The following is a 10,451-nucleotide window of genomic DNA, read 5'->3' on the forward strand; positions in this document are numbered from 1 at the left end:
CAGAACATGCCTACTATATAGGTTTGGTTTGTACCAAACTAAGGGAAGCTAAATTGTACGCTAGCAGAAATCAATCAATTCTATTTGCCAATAAGCTCTATATCCTAGGACATGTGATAGATAACGCAGGGATACATGCAGCCCCTGGGAAAATATCCTGTTTAACAGAATGGACAACACTCTGCAATCAAAAGGAACTCATTCGATTCCTAGGACTAGTCAACTATATCTCCCTTTCCTACCACACCACGCCACTGTGATAGCACCACTCACATACCTTACCGGAAATGCACAATTTGTCTGGACCTACACCCATGACCAAGTCTTTACCAACATTAAGGAATTGATTAAGATCGCCAATGTTATACGACCTATCGACTACAGTATACCAGACCCGATATGGCTGATTACTGATGTATCAGACATTAGAGTTAGAGCAGGGGTTGGACAAGGGGCCTCTAATGCAACAGCAAGACCAGTGGCAGTACACAGCAGGAAGTTCACTAATTCGCAGATGAACTATGGAACAACGGACAAGGAAGCCCTTACTGTGATTGATGCTCTGGCCGCTTTCAACCGCATCCTGATGGGCAATACCTTCGCCATTGCTACCGACCACCAACTTCTCACTAATCTTAAAACAGAAAGGGTACCAGGAAGAAGAAGAACACGATGGATAGGCAAGATCAGCAAATACGATACAAAAGTTATCTATACCCCTGGAGGAACGAACTATTTAGCTGATGCTCTCTCCCGCCTATATGAGAATCAGGACCTCATAGACCCTCCTCTAGTTCATGACCACACAAGACAAAGTGAAGACAGTCCTGACGACACCTCCTATGAACAAGAACCTTCGATGGCTACCGCCAGTTCTACCACTTCCTCCAATCCTTTCTCTTACACCATGTAGAGCGCTGCCGGAACTGAACATGGAAAGAATATTGATGACGAATGGAAAGATAATTACACCCTCTGCAGCACACCTCCTTACCAGCTTGAACAAAGCAGACTCCACTGGTCCCACTGTTACCTCGATACCTGCCTCTTTCACCACTCTGAGATTATATTCGGCTACAGATACTAGTGACTGTACTATATGTCTGCTGATGATGCCAAAAAAACCAGTTTCGACAATGCAGAAGGAGCAGAAGAGATAATGGATGAACAAGGATCGACCCAACCTCCCCTTGCTCGTACTGCTATTCCAAGACGACACCAAGGTCTTGAAAAACTTGAACAAGCAGTAGCTTACGTGGATGCAATATCTTACCTACACCCTCCGCAGTCAAGCCCACCATCTTCTCCTCCAATAATCGATTTACGAGTACTATATAGTGGACCCTTACGAGTATATAACAATGAAACCATAGTTTCTGTCATGCACCCTATGATTCCCAAGATTCGCCGACAACTCTATGAAACCTTTGAAGAAGAGGAAGCCCCTATTGAACCGACAAGAGGATCACTGATTGAGTATGAACAAGATGTTGGATCAACCACAGAAGAATTAACCTCCTCTTTCCGATTCCAAATGATAGCAGGATATCGCCATGACCCAATCTACTTCAAAGCTATGGATAGCTCCAGGCATGGAGATATCGCCCCCTACAACCTATCCAACGGAATAGTTTATAGCAGCACCCGATATGGTGAACATTACCTATACATTCTGAAAGGCCATATGTTCAATGGAATGACTATTAGGGAATATGTCATCACAGAAATCCACAACAAAGGACCTCACAGTACGGGCCGCAACCTCCAATATGCCTCAGCATATGTTTACTGGCCTGAAATGCGAAACGACTTCCACGATTTTGTCAAGTAATGTGAACTCTACCAGGCAAATAAGGAGCGAACATAACTAGCTGAAGGGAAAGCGCAGATCCTCCAACTGCCATGTGAAATATTCGAATCCTATGCTATCGATTTTGTGGGACCATTCAACAAATCTCTAGGATATGACACCATCTTGGTTGCTGTGGATCGGCTTTCTGGATATGCATGGCTCATACCAATGAAGGTTACCGATTCCTCTCAAGACACCTGAAATAACCTCCAACAATACCTGTTTACCCCTTATTGGTACCCCTTATCTATTGTCAGCGATGCTGATCTCCATTTCACAGCCAGATTCTGGAAGCAAACCTTGACCTCCCTTGGAATCAACCACATTAAGGCTGCCCCTGGACATGATGAGACTAATGGCCAAGCAGAACGAAAAATCTGCGAAGTCAAGACCGGAATTAGGAATATGATCAATGAACAACAAACGAACTGGGAACCGGTCCTCATTGAGCTGGCCGCATATATCAATGCTGGATTTTTAGACACCTTGGGAATGTCTCCATACAAGGCAATCTTCGGCTGTCAATACCCTCTCTTACCCACAACTCTATTTAAGAACTCCTCAGTCCCTGCCTCTGATGACCGTCTAAACCGCCATCAAGAAATTCAGAATGATGCCTTTCAAGTTGTTAAAGCTGCCCGATTCCAAAGCACCACTACTGCTCAGAAGCGACAATGCATACATGTCCCTATCCTACCAGGTGATATGCTCATGGTATATGGCAACATGTTCATTACCAATGTTAGATGCAGCAAGAAATTACAACCCCGATGGTGAGGACCTTTCAAAGTCTTATCCTTTGATGAGCATACAGAAAGCTACACTGTCCGGATGGATAGATGCATGTACCGCTGCAATATTGCCATGTTCCACGGCTCTGCGGTCAAGCGATTCCACTCAAATGACCACTCCAAGTTCCCAGGAAGATCCCACTCTCGACCTGCACCTATCATCATTGACAAGAAAGATGAATGGGAAGTTGAAGAAATCCCAGACCACCTTCTTTGGCATGGAAATGATCAGTTCCTAGTCAAAGGAAAAGGATACCCAACTAGCGAAAGCAGTTGGGAACCGCTAGAAGGAATAGAGCACGCTATGGATATACTGAATAAATGGTGGAAAGACAACATGCCAAACGAATCCCTCTCTCCAACAATCAATTATATTACAATGTGCTGGAGACCGATGATACCTGAGATAGAGCGATGGCTGATGGAACTCTAAGCAAGGGATGGGTTTTAGGCACTATCCTTTGAGTCGGAATTGGAAAGCAGTGATGAGGAAAATCAAGCTATGGAGCAGGCTCTCGACAACCTTATCTAATCACCAATCACCATCCTAATACCATAACGATGTCAAACTGTGTGGAACTTAATGTGAGGCTGCAACAACAGATTATTGGACTGTTGTTGAACTGCGATGCTATCCAGCTTGAAGACTATTTCGAAATCCTCTGGATAGACTACTGTCTTCATTGCGACCATGCTTGGGTTGACGTTCAGCATGAATCAGGTATTCATGAGTACTGTGACTTGCATTTCTTTGAATCTAAATGTTTTCTTAGAATTTCTTCTTTCTCCTGGTATGACGTTTGGGATGAAGAGGAAATAGCGGAGACTGAAGCCTTTGGTTTCTCAGACTCTGCTTTTGATGATTATTAGGTTTTGTTTGTTTACACAGTTGTTTTGTTTTGGGGAATGTAACCGGTACGGGTACTCAGTTATGGGTTTTGTTTTATGTTTTGTTTTAAGTATCGCTTCGATACTTTGTTTGTTTTAAGTCTCATTTGATACTTGGTTTTGTTTTATGTTTTGTTTTAAATATCACTTTGATACTTGGTTTGTTTTAAGTATCGTTTGATACTTGGTTTTGTTTTATGTTTTGTTTTAAGTATCACGCGGACACTTAATTAATTTTACCAAAGTGTATCGATGAATACCTTTGATTAATTTTGTTCATGCTAGACATGAACAGATTTTTGTATTTAATGACCTCCTGTTTCTACGATAGAAAAGGCAGACTTTGACAGACAGTATTTCAATATACTTGGTTGAACGGTTACTTCTTTGTTCCTCAGTACACCCTCGAAGCCTCCTTTACTTCTCCGCTCTCACCTCCTCTCTGGAAGAGCAGGGCACCTGTCAACTATCGTTTCTATTACCGATAACATGATTAGCACTTTGCCAACACGTTACAGTATTTCAATATACTTGGTTGCACGGTTACTTCTTTGTTCCTCAGTACACCCTTGAAGCCTCCTTTAGTTCGCAGCTCTCGCCTCCTCTCTGGAAGAGCAGGCCACCTGCCAACTATTGTACCCATTACCGATAACATGATTAGCACCTTGCAAACACATTACAAGGTCCTCGGGAAGTTATCTATTGGTTGGGTAAGGAGTTATGAAGGTTTGAAGTCAAGCAACCGGAAATGGTTGTGATGATGACTACCTTTGCAGATACAACCCGTTAATGGAACTGATCATTTCATTAATGGAAGAGACAATTGGGGCCAACTCAGTTCGACTTGAGAACTAGGCTAAGATCTAAAGACTCCAACGATTGGATCAGTACTATTGGGAACATCATGGCTTCCAAATAGTTATATCTAAATTACCAAAGAGGTTGTGATAGTTTTCAGGTTCTACAGGTGTTTGCACCTTTGAAGAATACCCGACGTTGCGCGTTATAATCAGAAAGCTATATAGTTTGTATAACAAAAAGACGTAGTCAGCAAATACTCAGATGCGGAATATAAATATCAAAGTGCCTCGCAAGCTTTAGACATAATCAAGTAATTGAGAACAGACATTAACAGTATAATATTGTCCTTACGATTCTATTCTGCTTTACCTATTCTACTTCTCTCTTATTATTCATAAATGAGACAAGTGAATCTGAGCCTTCCCTGACAATCTCTGTCTATCGAAAGAATCTTGATTGGCCTAGAGAACTCTGAAGTGTATCAGATTGTCTCCGCCTAACACATCTCTGTCCCGCCCCTGCATTCCTTGCCACCCCTGGGTGGTTCAGAACACTGCATCTAGCTATTGCTAAACATCAATATGGGCATTGCAATGTTCAATTGGCTCAGCATCATAGAGATGATTTATTATACCCAAGAGACAATTTGAGTGTTTCGGAGCAACTAATATCAAGTCTTATTTTCTCATAGCTAATATGTAATATATGATAGGGCAATCCTGATCCAGGTATTTAAGAAATTCTGTTACTAGGCTAAGCTCTTCAAAATGAACAAGGTCCACCCCCCGTACTTGTTCTCGAGAATGTCAACCGTCTTGCACAAAATAACCCAAAGCTCCACAGCAGTTTGCAGGATAACGCCAAAGATGTGGCTGATGATAGACTTTTTATTACTGTCTTTGTCACCAGCAAATGGCAGGCGCTGATCCAAATGCTAGGCAGGTTTCGCTTAAACTTTTAAGCTTCTGTTTTTTGCCACCAAGATGCTAATTATATACTTTGGAATGCTATAGGTCATTCTGCCAGCTCCAGTCTAGCAAAGGTGGTGGAGATTGGAGATCTAAACAATGATGAGGCCATCGAGTTTCTTTGCAATAAGAGAGACATCACCAAACTGGCCGCTCAGGACATATATAGTCTTGTGGGGGGTCCTGTTGGGCTTTTAACACGCGCCGCTAATGAACTCAATTCTGGACTAGACTTTCTCAGACTTTCTCCAACCTGATATTTGAAACAAACTCAAGTAATCTCTGACTAATTGATTGTGGTTGGAATTCGGGCATTACTTCTTGCTAATGTGAATAATGTGTTGCAAGAGGCAGAGATGAAAAAGGAGGAGGAGTCTAGAAGAGCTGGCCTCTAGATTGCAAGCCATATCCTGCAACATGGCCGAATCAGTTGCGAGGACTTTTACCAGATTTCTGGGAGTAACTAACATAGACACAAATTGCTCTTCAAAAATATATTTACCAGAGTTCCTAGGTCTGAGCAGGTATTCTTTGATACGAAACCCGTAGAAATCGCAGTCCGTGTGCTGGTCCAGAATTCTAGTGACCAAACTAATGCTGTTGCATTTCCAGAGGCTAGGAAGTGTGGCAGGAGTTGTGGGAAAGTGGTGTCCGATGTTACAGTATTCTGACTTCTGTGCAAGAGCTGTTCTTAGAGCTTTTTGTTGATAGTGAGGCACACAGAATGCTACGACTAGCTGATATCCATTGCCCGAATTAATGAAAAATACATGCTTGTCATCCCAGGTACTGTACTATGTATACTCGTGAGGTGAATAAGCAAAACAGAGATCTTCCTTCCTTACCCAAGTCCCATTATGTGATCATGCCATATATTGTTGCTATAACCCCGCCAATCTCCGAAAGGTAGTCTTCCATCTCGTAATAGGCCTATAGAATTCCAGGATAGTCAGTCCTGAGTGGGTTCTTGGTATATTCCCATTTACTATGCAGGTGCGGCTTGAATGTATATCAACTTTCTCTGCGGATAGGTGATAGGTGTTATACTAGCATTTGAGAATTCTCTTGGCCCAAGAAATGAGTGATCATTCTCGGAAAAGCCAGATGCGTCACAGGCGCTCACTCAGAATTAACAGCAAGTGGACTCAGCTATTCACACTGATGTACCCTCCCTGAGCTTTATAAGGCCTGACCTGACTTCTCCACATCCACATGGGTTCATTACATCGTTCCGTATTCAGTCGCTTGTTTGTACAAAACATGTACAGCCATTCCCTTCACCCCACATCATATTATGCAACCGCCCTCATCCTGTTAGGTGACCGCCCTCACGATATCGTACGACAGTCAGACAAGTGGACAAGTGGGAATAGGCTGCAATCATGGCTGATTACCCGTTATCATAACTCTCACCTATCTATTGTCGAAGGCGTTTTGCGGTATAAATACATCGGCTAAAGGCAGCGCTCTCCGGTCACTTGTATGGTGGGCCAGAATGCGTAGTATAGCCTACTGTGAAAGACGAAGGTTGCTGTGAAAGAATAAAATAAATAAGAAATACAATACAACGAAATATAACAACCACCCTGATTGGCCCTCTCCCCTCTGCAGCCATTTCTCTATTCCTTCCATATGCTTCGGTGGAATGCCCCAGAAGGAAGAAAGGAAGCAAGGAAGCAAGGAAGGGGGGACGTAAGTTCCCACAAGGCGAAGATATAAACCCTGGTATAGAGGTTGGGTTGACAGTGGCGGGCGTGCCTGTGGAGTTGTTGTGACCTTTGTAGAAATGGCACCGATTAATAAGGGAGGTGGTCCACCAGAGCCCTTAGGCAGTGCTGGAGGTGGCGGATATTGGGAGGCTATATCAGCGCCGTTATCCTTGCATGGCGGCATGAGGAGGCCCATTCAAGCAGCCCCTATGGGAGGGGCAGTTGCATTTGTAAGCTATCCCCAGAGTTGATATCAGAGCCTTCCACCTCGAACAGACCAACAATCCAGATGTTGGATGCATAGCGTAGATCACACAACGTAGAGTGCTTATCAAATGAAAGAGGTTCAGGAGGACAGATGTAAGCGGTCCACTAGGCAATAATTCTATATGCATATAATTGGCACTGCCACCAATGAACGCACTACTCAAGTAGAGTACTTGGAATCCAATTTTGCAAGTTCGGTAATAGATGTACATACAGGTAATCAATCGAAAGGCCAACATATCACCTAACATGAATCCTTACAGTGGTACATCTTATGAATATATACTCCCAAAGGTTTAAAATGTCATCTTTCAATTAGAAATGCACAACCCACCTTTCCATACACTCCCTACAACTGCTACCTACACCCACCACCACGTCCCAATCAGAACGATGACAATGACAGTGTACTCAGTTATCACCAGGACTACGAGATACACAATAGCAATGGTGGGGATTACGCCATCACTATCGGCGAGAGCGGGATCCGCATCGGTCAGGATACCAGGGTATTAGGAGTAGGCATGGATATTGGTATGGACATCATTGACCTGTCGTGAAATAGCACGTTTTGTAACCGGTACGGGTACTCGGTTATTGGTTTTGTTTTATATTTTGTTTCAAGTATCGTTTTAATACTTGGTTTGTTTTAAGTATCGTTTGATAGTTGGTTTTATTTTATGTTTTGTTTCAAGTATCGCTTTGATACTGGGTTTGTTTTAAGTATCATTTGATACTTGGTTTTGTTTTATGTTTTGTTTTAAGTAGCGCTTTGATACTTAAGAAGTTTTACCAAAGTGTATCGCTTGATACCTTTGATTAGTTTCGTTCATGCTAGACAGGAACAGATTTGTGTATTTAAAGACCACCTGTTTCTACGATAGAAAAGGCAGACTTCGACAGACAGTATTTCAATATACTTGGTTGAACGGTTACTTCTTTGTTCCCCAGGACACCCTCGAAGCCTCCTTTAGTTCTCAGCTCTCGCCTCCGCTCTGGAAGAGCAGGCCACCTGCCAACTATCGTATCCTTTACCGATAACGTGATTAGCACCTTGCGAACATGTTACATTTTTTTAACATCAGCAAGTGGTTAAGAACCTGTCCCCGGATTTAGGCCTGATCAACCTATCGATATCCACCTCAGAACGCTAGCGGAGAGAAGTGGCGAGAGATCACAGCGACATTGGGCTTCATCTCAAATCCAAGATAGAGTCTTTGACTTAGCGCAATGTGTCGGAAGTAAATTCCATGGCCAGACCTTACAAGAAAGAAACAACCCCGGCGCTTTGCTAAAGAGGCGGGCGATCCTGCAAACACGGAAGATACACAACCTGCAGGAGAATTCCCTTCTACTCCAGCAAAGAAGCCTTCTTTTGAACCTCCAGATAACCCCGAATCCAGTAGCGAATCAGATATGGCTAGCACAGGAGGAGAGCCTTCTGGAGGAGGGAAATCTCAGGCAAGGCCTGCAGAAGAGGAGGTACCCGCAGCATTTGAACCCCCTAAGTTTAAACTCCACCTCACAGCGAAGTTCACAGGAGAAGGAAAATACCTCAGACCTGAAGCCTTTGACTGATGGGTAACCGAACTCTCACACTTCCTACTCTTACAAGGAAAAGATGTGGAAGACCCTACAACCGGACTTATCATTGGATCATTCTGTGAAGGAAAAGCAACCGACGCATACCACCAATGCTATAAGGATTTCGGCGGGAATGTAAGATCAAGAGGACCTACAGTTCTCGATTACCTGAAAGGACGATTCCAATCCTCTATAACCAACGACCTCCGATATAACAAATTCAACCAGCTCCAGCAAGTTAATGGAACGCATGTTAAGCGAATCACTGATGTGACTACGGACCTAATGATGTATAAAGACCGGATGGAGAGAGGAAGTATCTCCAAATACATCCTGAAGCGACGATTCTACGACACCATGCACCCTACCCTCCGGTGAGAAATAGAACCACTTGAGGAAGACGGCGATGACATTGCAGTAACAATTGTAAGAGCAGAACGAAAGGACGCCATTCTCCATGAGACCAAGGCCTACAAAACACAGACATCCTCTAGTAGGAACAGCCAGCCATGACAAAAAGTCTCCAGCAACTCTGAAGACGATACCCCACGGGTTTTCAAGAAGAAAACAAAATCCTGCAAAGAATTGAGACAGCAAAAAGGAGAATGTTTTGAATGTGGAAAAATAGGACACATGGCAAAGAACTGTCCTACGAAGAAAGGAAAAGGAAAGAAAATAAAGCAAGAGGCATCGGCCAACAATGTTGAAAGCGATAACGCACAATCCAGCCAATATGAAGAGATCCATATCGGATATATCGATGTGGAATACAACAGTATTCGACCTCCGGCTACATTCAAAGCACACGCCGCATTAGAAGGTACTATCCTGATCAATGGAAAAAGGGTTCGAGTCCTATTCGACACTGGCGCAATCGGAAGATATATGATCAGTAATGCCTTTCCCTCTGTCCATGGACTCCCAACTCGAGACCTTAACCAACCCATACCAGTCAATATGGCAGCAAAAGGATCACGATCCACAAGCCATAAAACCTGTAGTGCGACCATTCGACTTGGTTCTTCTGTCTTACCCCCCCAGGAAATGCGGGTTGGAAACCTTGCCAAATACGATGCCCTAATAGGCATCCCATTCCTGAACTGCCACAAAGCTATAATCAGGTGTGCGGAATCAACAATCGATTTCCCTGGGCAGAACGTTAGAGTCTCATGCAAGCCAACAAGCGGAGAGTACCGAGCCGCAGTATGTGAAGTAACTGCACTACGACTGTTGGATGAGTACTCTGATGTTTTCCCTGATTAAATACCCGTAGAATTACCGCGTATGAGAGAGGTGAATCACCACATCCGCCTCCGAGACCCCTCTAATCTCAAAGGCCACTCCACCTACTCTATTCCTGACGCATAGAAAAGCCCACTTTGTGATTCGATCAACCAACAACAAAGAAGAGGAGTCATCTACCGAGCAGAAGCCCCAGGTGCCGCTCCTATGTTTGTTCAACCCAAAGCAGATGGCAAAAGAATCCGCCCCTTAGTTGACCTCAAGCTACAGAACGAAAACATGGTTATGGACAGGTCCGCTATCGCAAACCAAACCCAGATCCTAAATGCAGTTGGACCACACGGTGGCA

The sequence above is a fragment of the Tuber melanosporum genome (genome assembly GCF_000151645.1).
Source record: "Tuber melanosporum whole genome shotgun sequence assembly, scaffold_45, strain Mel28".
In the NCBI taxonomy this organism is placed as follows: Eukaryota; Fungi; Ascomycota; class Pezizomycetes; order Pezizales; family Tuberaceae; genus Tuber; species Tuber melanosporum.